Raw genomic sequence first — 15,278 nt, forward strand, 5'->3', positions numbered from 1 at the left:
AGGAGCATATTTGCACAATTATCAGTACTGATCTGTCCGAAGGAAGATAATCACCTTTCTTGGAAAAAACATGACCTAGTTCTTAATGTCCTCTTTCTACACCTAAAGTCTCCAAATGCTCAGTTCAGCTGTTAGGAAGTAGCAGTAACTATTGCACAGGCAAAATCAAATATCTTGATTCTCTGCAGTTCAGGAAAGCACTTCTACCAAGCCATGAGGAAGTGACTCCAGGAGATGCCTTTCACAAAAACAGAAGAGTAGGGAAACATTGCCAAAAAGCAAAGGTCAGAGGCTCCAGTAACCATGTATTCATAGCCTGATTTTCATATCTGTTAAGCCTTCTCTTCACTCCAAAGGAAATGCTGAGCACTAACTTCCTCTGAGGAAAAAACAAATTGGGTCCAAAAAAAGTGAAAATTCCAGTCATCCCTGCAAGCACCAGCCCTGGCACACTGGGGAGCAGTGGCTGCATGTCCTGCTGTTGCAGTATGGAAGAATGACACCAACCAAGCATTTAGAGCAGGGGTAACACCTACTCCACTCTCTGTAACACCCTTGCAGTACTTAACTAAGAAAATGGGTTGTTTCCTACCCTTTGGAAACCTTCCTACCCTCTTTTAAACTAAGAGAGGGGAGATTTAGGTTAGATATTAGGAGGAAATTTTTCATGCAGAGGGTGGTGAGGCACTGGAACAGGTTGCCCAGAGAAGCTGTGGATGCCCCATCCCTGGAGGTGTTCAAGGCCAGGCTGGATGGGGCCCTGGGCAGCCTGCTCTAGGGGTTGGCAACCCTGCCCACAGCAGGGGGGTTGAAACTAGATGATGTTTAAGGTCCTTTTCAACCCAGGCCGTTCTATGATTCTATGAAAAGGGTCAGATGGGAATCATTAAGACTGATGATATCAGAGTTCAACCAGAAAAGCTTGAAGTGGGAGCAGAGTTGGGAAAGAGGTAACTAAGGGCAGGTACAATAAAAACATATACAACTGTGGATACCGAGTATAAAGCCAAAACGATTACCAGCTTCCAAACAAAGAACTATGGAGCAGGTAAGGGTACAGCATCAAGAGAAACTCAGAGGTAGGAGTATCAAACTCAAGGTGTTTCCTGAAGTAACATGGAGTTAAACTACAGAGCTCCTTGCCACAGAACATTGCAGATATGTTTCTGTAGGTCAGAAAGAGACTGCACACAGTTATGGAAGAAAAGTCTGCTGAGGGCTATTAATATATATCACTTTCGGTTCAGGATGCCCTGTATCACAAATTGCTCTGTCTGAGAGCATGTTCTGGGTAAATACTGCCAAATGCCAGACCTGCTCCCATACCCTCTGCTAGATATTAGTGACCTTTATCAGAGATGGGATCAGAAGGGACTTTGATCTGGCAAGATCCTTCTTGTGAGAATGCAGGTTGTTTGGGGGCACAGGTCTGGACTATCTATGGAATATGGTTATGGTGCAGTGAAACAGGCATACAGCCATGACCCCTGGCTCTGTCTGACAGAGCATCCAGCACTAATGAAGATTTGTTACTAAAAGAACAAACAACATCATCAGAGAGATTCGTATTCAACTAGTAACATGAGGAGCTGAATTATCAATTTTAAAACAACATCTCACCCATTTTGAATATTAGCACTCCTCGTAGCAGTATGAAGAGACAAGGATGAAGAAAGGCAGTAGAAAAGACAAATAGGGAGGGAATACCTTGCCTGTTAACCTCTTCATATCCCAAAACTAGCCAGTAAATAGGAAAAGAAGCATAACCCAATTACAGGAGGAAATGCTACAGAGATATACTAAAGGTTAGGTTATACTGACATGGCAGAAAAAGAAACGTAGAATAAGAAAAATCCAATAGCTTTTAGATCATTTATCAAAACTCAAAAAAAACCCTTTTATGGAATATCTTTTAAAAATTCTGTTTGCATCTCAAAACATCTGATTCATTAACTCATTTTGGAAACATACCACCTACTATATATTGGACAAGTATCTAACCATTCCAAGAGTGACAAATCCAAAGTGATAAAGAATATTGTTGCTGTTGTTATGATGATCTATTCTTGTTGCTTCTCACATTTTTCTCTTTAATCATATAGCAATGATACAGATGAGACAGGCTACTATTGTAAATCACACAACTACAAAATACATTTCCCCCCCCCGGGTCTTTTAACCTTTTCCATTCAAGGTCTAGTGAAAACAAAAAATTAATTAAGTTCCTATTGTTAGCTCTTAATAGAGTGAACTTGGGAACAAACAGGGTACAGTCTTCAAATGTGAATATGCAAAGCCAGTCACTAAAATCCACATATAACACCTGAATGAGTTGCAGGATGTGATCCGAAGACTAGACAATTTATTTCCCTCTTCTTTACTCAAGTGTTCTTATAAAGCAGCCACTGCTTTTAGTCAGAGAATAAGTCTGAAATGTTGATCTCAATATTTGTTGGTAACTCATTAACACATCTCACCCGTTTTCCTTGTCTGTTGCATTTTTATTTTTTTTCCCCTAGTGAACTGGGATTTTATTCTTTAATAATGATGAAGATCATCTTCATCACTTGCTGCAAATTTTCTCTTTTGAGTGCAGGCAACAAATGCAGCTCAGCTATTCAAGAGACCATAAATCTGTTTTGCTGGATAGTGTGAAGCCAGAGGAAATGTGGTTTTAATACATTTATGATTAATTGATGCTGTTGCCTGCAACAGAAGAATGGACTTAATTACCCAGGTCTTTTCCATTCCTGTGCTCCTATGCCCTGAAGTTAGCTTGTAGATAACCAGATTCACTGTGAAACCACACAAATGCAGAAACCTGATCCTAGACCATCTATCAGGTTGATTCTTACATTAGCTTCAGCATTCTTCATCCTTGTGTCCTTTGCAAACATTATTAATCTACTTTCATAGGGTAGCTACACTTCAGATATTTGCCTTGCCTTTGCAAACACAAGTACCTCGTGCAAATCCTGAATGTTCATATTGTGCTATTCCCAGAACTTTTAGAATAATTTATCTGAGAAAAAATAAGGATCAAGTTGTCAAAGTTTTAACTTGCCACCCTTTAGCATATGCAAACACCACACTTTAAGGAAAGCAAGTTCTGACAAGCGGATGTATCTGATGCTGCTACCATTATAGCAGAATAGTTAAACACAATTGATTTTTGTAGTTGATGGTAATATACATACACATATATACATTTACACATAAATAGGACAGTCAAAACATTTGTAATAAATGGTAATAAACCATATTATCACCACCTAAAGAAGGTAAAAAGAAATCTTTTCTATAAACAATAAAAAGCATAACACAGATCTATTGTTTAAGTCACTAAAAAAAAAAAAAAAAATCAATTAGTAGATAACAGGACAGACTTTCACCACAGAAGGCAGTTGTCTCTGCTGCTTCATCTCCTCCAAAGCAAAACACAGCCCAAATGCCCCACCTTCTGTATCTGCTCTCAGTCTGGTACAGAGTTCTGTGAAAGAGCACATGAACCATAAGTCCACCTGGCCCAGTGTCTTCTGCCAACCTGGAGAAACAGCAGAGCCTTGGGAACTAAACTAGCAAGTAAGGCTGCTTCTGCAGTACTGCCCTTCCCCTCTGTCCAGCAACCTTCAGCCCAGGGACCCCCTGGGCTGCCCTGGGCTTTTGCATTTAAAATCCCTGAGCAGACTTTCCTTCTTGAACTGATCCCATCACTTTTGTGACCATGTAAATTGTGGCATCTCCTGGAGGACTTGTGCGTGCTATGTGATGATGTGCCTCATATTTGGTTTGATCTGTCACCAGAGAGTTGCATTTGTTGCCCTGGTTGAGACACACAGAGCAATCACTCTTTATTCACCTTTTCTGTGGCTCTCTTTATAAACCTCTGTTATACCCTCCCCAGTCACCTCAGAGCTCTGGTTTGCCTGTAACACCCCATTAACACCTTTTATCTCCAGGGCAGCAAAGGCCTAAGTGCCTGTGCTTGCCAGGAGCACCGTTTGAGCAGCAGACACAAAGGCTGTGCTGCTGACAGTAGGAAGGACTCTGTCCGTGGAGGAGTCCTAGCTTTGAACCAGCACATGGGCACACAAAATTCACATATAGAATCGCATCCTCAGGGGCATTCGTGGTCTAAGATAAAGGCCTTGTAACTCGCCCAGACCTGCAGTGACCTCAGCTACGGCAAAATAAAGTAAGGTTTGGTTTATATGGTATATTTTTTTAACCAATAATTGATTAGGCTGTGATTGGCTCTTTGGTCTTAGTTCTCCTACATGGGTATTACATCCCCTTTTTTTTGGGGGGGTGCTACAATGTCTGTCTATAGGAAATGAGAAAAATAGGCAGACTAAACTGTACTTCTGTAACTTTTCTGTTTGCCTGTAGTGAAACTTCATGCATCCTTTCATGAAATGCAAGGTCACTGTAAGTGGTGTCTACTGCCAGTCATTTTCAGAGAAGAGTCAACAGTTCCCAGGATACTAGTGCTCTTCAGCCTCTCTCAGTTCTACTGGTCAAAGAACAGAAGGGGATGAAGTAAAAAAAGATTTAATAGGTATTACTCAGAAGCAAACAATTTATTTCTGTGCTTTCAGATGTGGGACTTCAAGACTTTGGACATCAGTTGACATCTCTCCTGGAGACAAATCAGTCTTGCCTTGGCTGCTTCTAGCAGAAATTGAAGAGGAGTTGCTTTTTTTCTCTCTCTACATTTACGTACTCTTTGCCTACTCAGAAAGCCAGCAGAAGTCTCTACAGCTGTATATCAGCCTCACAGCCCATTTTCAGCTCACCGAGGACTAGGTAACAAAAGCAAATAAAAACCCATGCTACTAAACAGTTCTAACAGAAGGTACCCTTCAGTGTAACTTGATGCAGCATGAAGAGATGGTACATACTTAGCTGTGGTAATAGTGTTTTCTCCCCTTTGCTCTGCCCTTTTCCCATGGTTATTTTAGTTTCCCCCACTTTACCTTCTCAGATCATTGGAGTAACTTGGGATTTATCTTCAAAGGCCTTGCAGCTGTGAGCAAACAGGATGGGCTTGCTCATCTTCGATCATCCAAATCAAGCAGCTAAGTAGAACTAGCTGGGCTAGAACTAACCAGAGAGGAAGACTATGCTGAACTGATGCCACTGCATCACGATTTCCCTTCTGGAGGCATTCATCACTCTTTTCCCGTTACTTAACAGAAGGTGTGTCATCTGGAATGCTGCTGAATTGTGTCTGGCAGAAAATAAAGAGAAGAAAAAGCTAACATTTTGTGTTTGTGCAAGTACTTCTGCCAGCATTTGGACCACTGCCAGCCTATCAAGTGCAAGTTTGCAGAGGGTTACGATGCTCTGTTGGGGCATTTGATGAAAACTGTAGAATCTCAGAACATAGGCTTTTAGGTGTGAATGGTGTGTGCTGAATTGTAATGCAGAGTTGCACTGACATTTGAAGCAGAAAACAAAATTTCTCAAAGTCTGTTTGTTTCCCCCTTCCTAAACAGGGATCTTCTGATGTCCCATTAATATTTTGTTCCATGAAAAATTACATATGTAAGAAAGATGAATGCTATATATTCACTTTTCTAACAGTTACTCTCTTGCTTTGGGGAAAAAAAATCCAGTCTGGAAGACAGCTATCTTTTTTTTTTTTTTTTTTTTCAACTTTATGTTACAATGTATAGGCAGCATTATCATTTGAACTACACCTACAATGTATGAGGAATTTCTAAAAACCTTACAGATGTAAATGTTTTTCCCCTTCTTCAGATATTATAACAAGAAAATAATTCTCTCTTCTGCTTTTTTTAGTATAAAGGCTTTCAGAACTGATGTCAGGTGGTAAGAGCTGCAAACCAGCCACAGACAAAACACACTGCAGCTACCAACTGCCTTAGGAGACTGATAATACAAGACTTTCCACTTTGGAGTCCCTGGGGTTTGAACCTGCCCTAGGTATGGGATACACTTTAATGAAACAAACAGCTACAACACATTTCAACATGGAAGAAAAGATGATAGGAAAGAAAACAGTTGATCCACACAGAAGTAACAGCTAAAAAGGCTGCATAGTTGGACAGAATCAATGTCAGAGTTTGAATGTTTATAATAAAGAATTCAAAGTTAACATTTTGGCATTCAAATAACTATTCATCTTTGCAAACCAAAGTATCTACGACAGTAAAGGATTATAGGTATATGCTTGAGGGAAGCATAGGGTTAAGATGTGAATTGTTAGGGCCAGGCAGCAGGAGGGCAAAGTGCTCAGGTAAGAATTCATAAAGAGATATGAAATCCTAGAAGCCCAGGCTGATTTAGATTCAGAAGCAAAAAGAAAGAAAAGTGAAAATATCACAGTACAAAATATAAGTACACATACATACACACATAACTGCCTTTTTCAAGGGGCAATAAACCAAAGAGTCCCAGAACAGGTACTGGATTCAACATGCAACTCAGTATATCGTAGTGGTAGAACATGTGCTGGAAGAAACACCATACATGTCATACAGCAACTGTAATTAGGACAGTCTTGGGCTGAAGACTTATATGTTTCAGAGAAAAGAAAAACTGGCACAGCATAGCATAGGTATTCCAGACCCAAGTATAAAGAGGAGAAACAAGGGGAATATTAACCACTGCTACTGAACCGCATAGTCCAACCTCTAACTGGAATTAGAGGCTTCTCTAATCCACATGTACTTCAAATTAAAATCATGGTAAAGGTTTTGTAAAGCCAGGAGTGCCTGTACAGAACCACAGTGTAGACCCTCATCTGCCCGGGAACCTGGAAGTAAACCATTTTGTCCTTTGAAGTTCCAGAACACTGTTTCTGCTTGCACTAGGAGCCCAAAAAATGCACCACTATTAAGAATTAAGCCTCCTAGTGATTAAAATTGAAGAACTAGAGATCAAGTCAGTTTTAATGTCATATCTAATTACATACAGTAATTATAAAGGCAAACAGCAGTAATTCTCTCCCAATATGATAGATACACTGAACTTTTTTTAGTGTGGGATGCTGTCTATTTTTCAGCAGTACTGTAGCTCATGGCTATCAGTGCCTACGTAAGTCACCAAATGAAGTTTGACACCCTTGACCTAGATCTCAGTGTCAGGAAAGGATTTACAAATTAGAACTAGAATCTAGCAGAGTTGACTAATAGTCTGGAGAGGTCAATGTTGATCAGAGCATGACTTCAGCTGTCAAATACGTACACCTAACTACACTCAGATGGGGTTCAACAATTCAAGGCATATGTCAGTAAGTGTATCAGTGACAGTACACATGCTGGAAGAGGCACTATACACAAATTAAAGCAACTGTAAACAGAGAGGACAAGTACCATTTGGGGGTTGAAGATTCCTCTGTTTCAGACTGAAAAAGGACATTAGTGCAAGGTGCAGGAGATCAACTATTTCAAAACCATACAAAAAAAAGAAAACAATTGTTGGAGATGATACAAGATCTCTGAGAAAAGGATGAGGCTAAGCAATTTCAAAATGTGCAGATAATTCAAGTGCAATTAAAGACAACTCTAAAGTGGTTAGACCGGAAGTCAATACATTTGAGAAAGAATTAAAGTCATTCTAGAGGTGATGAAAAACATACCTTGCTGCACAGTAGGGCTATTTCCATCCACACTTATATGTGAACCAAAAATCTTATAATATTTAGACATCTAACAGTTTTGTAAAATGCCACTACTCTTAAAGGCCAGAGATGTCCTTTCGTTCAAATGTTACATGCTACTGGAGAATAGAACCAACCAAGAATTTCTCAATCAAAAAAATATGGTTTTGAAAATGCATGTTCATTGAAAGATCTTTAGTGTAAATAAAGTTTCCATCTCATGTTTGGAAAATATACCCAAGCATCCCAACAGTTTAGAAATTTGTACAGAGTGATTTTTCACTAGATATTTCGGTTTATCTATTAAAAAAAGACCAAATGAAAAGAGATTGGTCTGACCCAAATTTGGGGTTTATGTGTGATACCCTTTAAGATCAACAACTTGCTCTAAGACTCTGGACAGAAAAAATCCCAAATATCCACAGGTAACATGGGGAAACTTAACATATGGAAACCAGAGCAATTCCCTACCATTGAAAGAAGTAGAGCATTTCCACTGACTGAAATCTATTTATTTTGATTTTTCAAGTGTCAAGTTTTTCCTTATTGGCATTTTTGGCTTTAAGGGGAATTTAGAGCATGAAGCCTTGGACAGGACTGTCTCTGCTGAAGAGTCAGAAGCAAACTCAACTAAGTAAAGAGACTGTCATCTCACTTGTAGAAACTTAATGACATTAGAAGTTTTGGGGAGTCTGAACAGTAGTGTCTTAGCAGTATTTTACACCTTCCGTCTTCCTCCCCTGCTTTCCTGGATTTACACATTTCTAATCTCCTGGTAGATCTTTTATGGCTCTTTTGTTGCCAGATCAAGTGCAAGAGACCATTACACAACAGCGCAAGGGAGAAAATGACAAGGCCCTGAGGCTTCTGGCTGATCTGCCCAGCCAGGCAGAACTGCCCTGAAAAATACGTTTAAGAAACCACCCTCACTGCACCACCCCTCCCCCTGCCAAATCAGTATCTGGGGAGAAATAAAATATTTTTCCATCATGCTTTCCACTTAGACGAGTGCTGGGGTACACCCGGAGTTTTATATGCAGTGAGCAGAAGAACCGTATAAAGGGCTGATTCTATTCTGCACTCCTGCTACACTCTGTTGACCTTCCCTCCCCTTACTAGTCATTATAATCGTGACATTTCCCTCAAATTTCTTACCAACTGTCAGGCAATCGCCCAAATCTACAATCAGTTTTGCCTTTGATTGTGGAGGAGGAAAAGTACAACTGTACTCAGAAAACAAAACTGGCCTAGAAGGAGAGGCATATTCTCATTCTACAAAGCTTATCCTGCTACTTTTGTAAGTCTCACTGAACTTCTGACAAAACTGAAGTCCGATTTTTTTCTTGCTCTTTTGACCTCTGTCAAAGAGCAAAAAGGATTCTGTCCAGCACCTAGCATTAGAAAGATCGCAGATATGACAAGATGGAGACTCATCTGCATTGCTCATTGTGATTTACACAACAATATAACTTTCCATTTTAGGACCAGATATTAGCAGGGTGGCGGGAAGGAAAAAAAAAAGGCATAATGTGAGCTAGGAACATAATAAAAGAGCTGAAGAGACTGACCTGTTGGAGTTCTCTAGTTATTCCTCTCTGCAGAGTCACAAAAAAAAATAAACTTCAAACCAGTCAGCTTCTCTCCAGCAGCTTGTTCCCAGAATCACTATCTAAAAGGAGACAAAATAAGATGAGGTGTATGCAGGCAGCTGAACCTCTTTCTTACCCTTGTTGCCCACAAAATGCCAGAGCTACAGTACCTCGGATTCATTCCTTAAAAAGCAAATATTTTCATAAGTGCTCTTGAAGGAAGACCTTGCTCAGTGTACCCACCAAAATATACCATGAAAATGTATTCTGCCTGCTGCCCCAACAGCAGTTGCTTAGAGCCTCAGCTGCTTAAAAGAAAACTTGCCCTTTAAATTGCTGGCAGAGTTATTGCAAATCTATCTGTTAGAAGAAAGAAGAAAATCCAATTTCCTCATTAAAACCAATATTAGTCAGAAATTAACACTTTAAAAAGTGCCATCACCATAGGGAATTCTCAGCATGCTTTCTGTCTAGTAGAAATAAATTCATACTTTAAACAGATTATAATGGCTTTTTTTTTTTTTTTATCTCATCACCAGACCGTCTACTTTCTTTCCTGGTATTCATCCACCACTAGAAGGTGTATAGATGAGACCAACAGGTTGCTGTTCTACAGCTAGGATACAGTAAGGTAAGCAACTCTTCGTAGAGAGGCAGATTTTATAACACTTCTCTGGATTTTCAAGAGTGCCTCCTAATTAGAAAAAGCATCTTCCCTTTTATACAGATGGGGAAAAGCAGACGAAGAAATGAAGGCCTAGGCACAGAGTCAAAAGCAGAATTGAGAACCTGTATATTCATTTGTCCTTTAATTCTTAGACAGATGCTGAGCTCATGCTGCCTTGGTTTTGCTGAAGTGAAATGCTTTCTGGCAAAACACTGAATTATATTTGTTTTGCTGTTTTTCAATTTGTATGTATAAGGGTAAAACCAGAAAAGTCATGCTTAAGTGGGATGCAGGAAGATTTTCTCCTTAGAAAACAGTTTTAATAATTCAAGAGCAAAGAGTTCACCATCAAAAAGCAGTTCCTACTGAAAGTGATGACAGTATATATTAACAACAAGCTAGTGAAACTTCTTTGGGCACATGACAATTATTTGTGCCCTTCCTCTATGCATCAAATAAATTGCTTCTTGAACCATATTTTCTCCAGCTCTCCCTCTCAACTTGTCCCATTCCCTGACCTTCATGGGAATTCTCCATGAAGCTAACACAAAGAAATGCAAAACCTATTCTACCTGAAAATAAAGTGGCTTTCAAGCACAAACAGGAAGACAGGACACTGACACCCATCTTTGGGACCTTGGATTGACCAGATATTTTCATCCTCTGTGGCTGAGGAAGAAAGCCACAGAGACTAAGAAGTCCTTCAATGCCTAGTTCTGGACCCTCAGTGAAGCCTCTACTGCGCGTTGCAGACTGAACCACTTCTCTGCAATACAGTCCAAGTGGCAGAAACTGTAGCTAAAGGCCATTTTGGTAAGCATTGTTTCAAGGGGACAATGTCAGATGCTCGTTTCTTAAAACTAACCCACCTTGACAGTTGTCCCACACCTCAACAGCATGAGTTGCAACCCTCCCTCTCAGTGCCAGAGTTGCTTTCTGTGAAGCCAGCCGTGGGGGTTTGTCAAGCTTACAGTGGCATGCAGGAGATGTGCTGTCCTGCTTTGACCGCTTGCTCTATGCTTTCAAGATTGCTTTAACAGACAGGGCATAGAAGGAGGGAGTATGAGCTGCTGGTTACCAGCAGGGAGTTGATGTCAGGCCCATGGGATTTATCTTCAACTTTGTCTTCCCCTCTCTGGTTTAGATTTAAGCCTAAAGACAGAATTTCTCCCCTTGAAAGCATTAGGAAGACAAGTCAGAGGGTGCTTCAGCCTGCATCCCTATGCAGTGTTTTAACCATTGAACAGAAAAGCAGATGACTTGCTTCCAAAAGGTGTGACAGATATTAGCCAGCTGTGACTCAGATAAGCCTCAGAGATGAAGTTTAACAACTTACTGTTCAGGAACATGAAAAGGCACAATCAGCCTTGGTCCTACCAAATATTAGGGACCTGTCATTTTCTGTGCCCCCTCTGGGGCAGCACATTTTTTTCCACACAAGTCAGAGGATGCCAAACTCCAGACTATACCCATTGCCCTTATTGGTTAATGACAAAAATGACATAGCATAATATATTCATATTATTTGTCTTTAAAACTCTATTCCTTTTCCTCTCCAAAAATAAGAAAATTCACACCCAGACTTGGACATACTTCCTTTTAAGCTTTGACAGAATACCACCAAAGGTTATGTTATCTCTGTCTTACTTTCCTGTGAAACAGTGACTAGATACCAATTAAACTGAACACTTGTTGTACTTCACCACAGGAAAAGAAGCCTTACACAGAACTGATGTATAGATATTCCTGCTAATCTAGGAAGAGAAGTTTGTTTATTCTTTGCAAAAAAAAAAAAAAAAGCGCACAAATACACACCAGGAGACAGATATTTTCACACTTATCTTCTACTTGGCTCTATATGGTACATGTTTAATGAAAATTTGGTGACATCCACATGGCCCTGTTGCACTACAGGTGTTGCTGGTGAATTCTTCCACAATGAAAAAAAGGACTGTTTGGCTATTTAAACTTGGTAAGTCTGCAGGCAGGCATCTTTTCAAGACGTTAGAAATTGCCAGATACAGTGTTTACAAACTTAATCCTTTCATACAGTACCTCAAGAGCAAAGATTTGATTCCTGTTCAAGTCCAGCCCATCACACTTTCTTGGGTTTTAAGACATTAGTTAGACTTGCTTCTACTTCATTTTAATGATTGCTTTCAAAGAACATACAAATTTGAAGAAAATGTTTCTTCAGCTCCAGCAGTAAGTACAGCTACCCCATTCTGATGTGAACTGCAAGACAAAAATTCAGGGTCCTTGTTGTTATTTCAGTTGCAAAGAAGAAAAAAAAAAAGGAGGTCAGCATCTCTCTCATGCAGTCCCTCTTCCTGAATAAGCTCTGTTTCTGAGACACTAGAGGACCCAAACAGGGGGCTGGTTGTTGGGCTTTTGCTTACAGCTCCCAGCTCCTTTTAGCCAGCTCCTGGACTCAACAGCACTGGGCTGCCTGTGCCCATTCAGACACATTGTTGGCTGGCAGCTCCTTCCTGGATCTGTTTCTATGGCATTTCTTCACCTTCCTCCCATCTGCATCTCTGCTCACAACACTAAATGAAAACCTTTGTTTGGGGTTGTGACAGAGTTGGGCTTTTTGACGGAGCCACCATTTTTTTCTAGTGCATGGAAAGCAAACACTACACTCACCAGTTTTAAGCAAAGGTTAAGCTTCACTTCTGATAATAACATTAATGCTTACACTTAGTTGCACACAAATTAATCTAAAGAAAAACCCCTTCCACCACATCCTGCCTTTGATTTCAGTAATATTGTCAATAATGTTGTTTCTGGATTGTATCTGTGCATTACTCTGTTGATATACCAGATGAATCTTTGCCACTCAAGTTTTCACCATAATTAAGACCCTTAATCGAAAACTGAATGAATAAAGCACCCTGATGGTGAGACACTTAGGTGCTCCAGTAATAAACACAATAAATTATAAAATTAACCTGTGATGTGGCCAGCAAAGAAAGTGCTTCAGAAGACTACTGAGTGAAAGAATACACATCTACCGAATTGAATACAGCAAGAACACACCTTCTGGCTAGGTTCACTATTTCATGCAAAAACAAATGCGGTCATCTCAGTGAAGAATATGAAACTAGCTAGCTTATTTGGTCTGTGTAACTCTAAAATGCAATAGTTAATATCTGAAACAGTAACAGAACGAAGAGGTTTGGCTGGACTGATTAGAAGATTCCTCCTCAGCTGTCAGTGTTCAGCATTGGGAAGAGGTTTGGCTGGACTGATTAGAAGGTTCCTCCTCAGCTGTCAGTGTTCAGCATTGTCCCAGGCAACAAGAAAGGTCCATCCTCTCCATCATTGTCCACTGTGTGCAGAGGAGCTGTGCTTCACACCACACTTTAAGCACACAGCAACCAATATCCGTTCTGGCCTCGATGTTGTGCGATCTGACTGCAGGTTTAACAAAACACCAAACAGTAACCCCAGAATATGCCCCAGCATCTGCCACTGCAGACCATTCAGAATGAAAGTGCCTCTGCTGTCCTCACGAGAGCATTATTCCACTATATGGGTTTGTTTGTTTAATCTCTTCTTTTATTCTCCAACTAGTTTTGAGGTTGAAGAATGGGCTCTAGAATGACTCCCCTAGGGACAATGGCTGACCCTCACAATCTGACAACCATCTGCTGAAATTAAATTTAGGGAAAATATGCCCATGCAATCCCAGACACTAAAAAAAACATGCTGAATTCAAACCAAACTGAAAAAGTGGCCAAGGAGCCATTGCATCACCTTGGTTTACAGCAAGGATCTCCCTATACATCAACAGAGCTGCAATAAAATTCTGATTCCTAATGTGGGAAAGATAAACCAAAGCAATATTATTCCCAGATTTTTTTTTTCCCTGAAACAAAACACCGTGCTGTTTCTCCTTTCATTTCATTTAAAATGGATGTCATTACATGCCTGTCATAGTTCTGACCACTATAACTGGACCCACAGGAATTGAGGAGGATCATTGAGCACAGTAGCAAGACAGAAGGTCATCAAACCAGCACCACACTACTCTCCCTTGACACCTCATGGAGTCATGACAGCAGTTCGGATGCTAGATCACATGAATATTCATCTATGTGACTTAAAAATTACATTGTGGCTTTGGAATGACACTTCCTCATGTGCCCTTGTACCTTGGCGACGCTGTAGGGAAGATGCAATGTCAAAACACCAACTTCAAAATGAGTGTCACCTGCTTTTCTTCCTTCTTTTTCCTGTTTCATTATTACCATTTACTTTAAATCAAACACTGCAGCTGGAAGAAGCCTTAAGCAGCAGGCCTGGAGGGTAAACGAGCATATTAGCAAATTTGTGAAAGAAATCAATAGAACGCTGTTAACTCAAGACACTTTCCCAGAGAAGCTGTGGCCTTTCTGTATGCAACTCCAATAATAAAAAACCTGGCTTCAACAAGCAAAATATTTGCACCAAAAAGTTTCCCTCCTCTGGAGAAATCCCACTTCAGTTCAGAGGGAGACAGGAGAGGACAGTATCTGCCTGGAGCGCCTAAGAGACGTTTTAGAGACAGAACACCCTCATACAGGCCGCATGAGCCAGCCGCGATCCATCTCAGACACTTGCAGACCTCCTCCTCTATTAGAACATCTCTGTTTGGCCTGGGGTTTTTTCTTACATGAATTAATAAATAAAAACTTGGTTTAGATTGCCAAGTGTCTAGCAAGCCTGGATATCTCCTATATGGATATCTAAATTTCAATACTGTACGGGGACTGGTTTCAACAGGAGTCCAAAACATCTCTGCAAAATTGGGCTGTCTGGGGAGATCCGACTAGCTTGTCCTACCACTCCAAAAAAAAAAGGAGAAATAAAAACCATTCACTTCAGTATCACTGTTTCCAGTCTCTGCCAGGGAACTATGGCAGAGCTACACTAAGGCAATAGGCTAAAGACCTGATATGAAATGTTAGTTACCTGTGATTATGAAGGGAAAGCAAGGGCCACCTGAAATCCTTCAAACTTTCTTCAGGCATAATGCTAATTATCAGAACCACAAGATGAGAAGATGCACCAGGCAAAAGATATTGACTATTTGGTGACGTCCCATGGAAAGATTTAAAGTTTTGCTGAGTGCACTCTTTGTCTGCATATTTCTTTTCCATTTCACTTTCCTCCTCCCTGCCCCTGCAAATCCCTTCTTCCTCTCCCTCCTTTGCCACCCCCCACAGTTGCCTGCTTTCCTCCAGCTCTTGGACGCATCCCTAAGCATGCGCCGCAGGACGGCTCAGGCAGCTTCCCCAGGCCTGCCTCCACTGCCTGTCCCCTCACCATCTCCCCCTCCCCTGCCGGCCGGCCCCTCCCTCAGGCTGGCACCGCGCCGCGCGCCGTTCTCGGCTTGGGACGGACCGAACCT

The sequence above is a fragment of the Pterocles gutturalis genome, unplaced genomic scaffold (genome assembly GCF_000699245.1).
Source record: "Pterocles gutturalis isolate BGI_N339 unplaced genomic scaffold, ASM69924v1 scaffold26622, whole genome shotgun sequence".
In the NCBI taxonomy this organism is placed as follows: Eukaryota; Metazoa; Chordata; class Aves; order Pterocliformes; family Pteroclidae; genus Pterocles; species Pterocles gutturalis.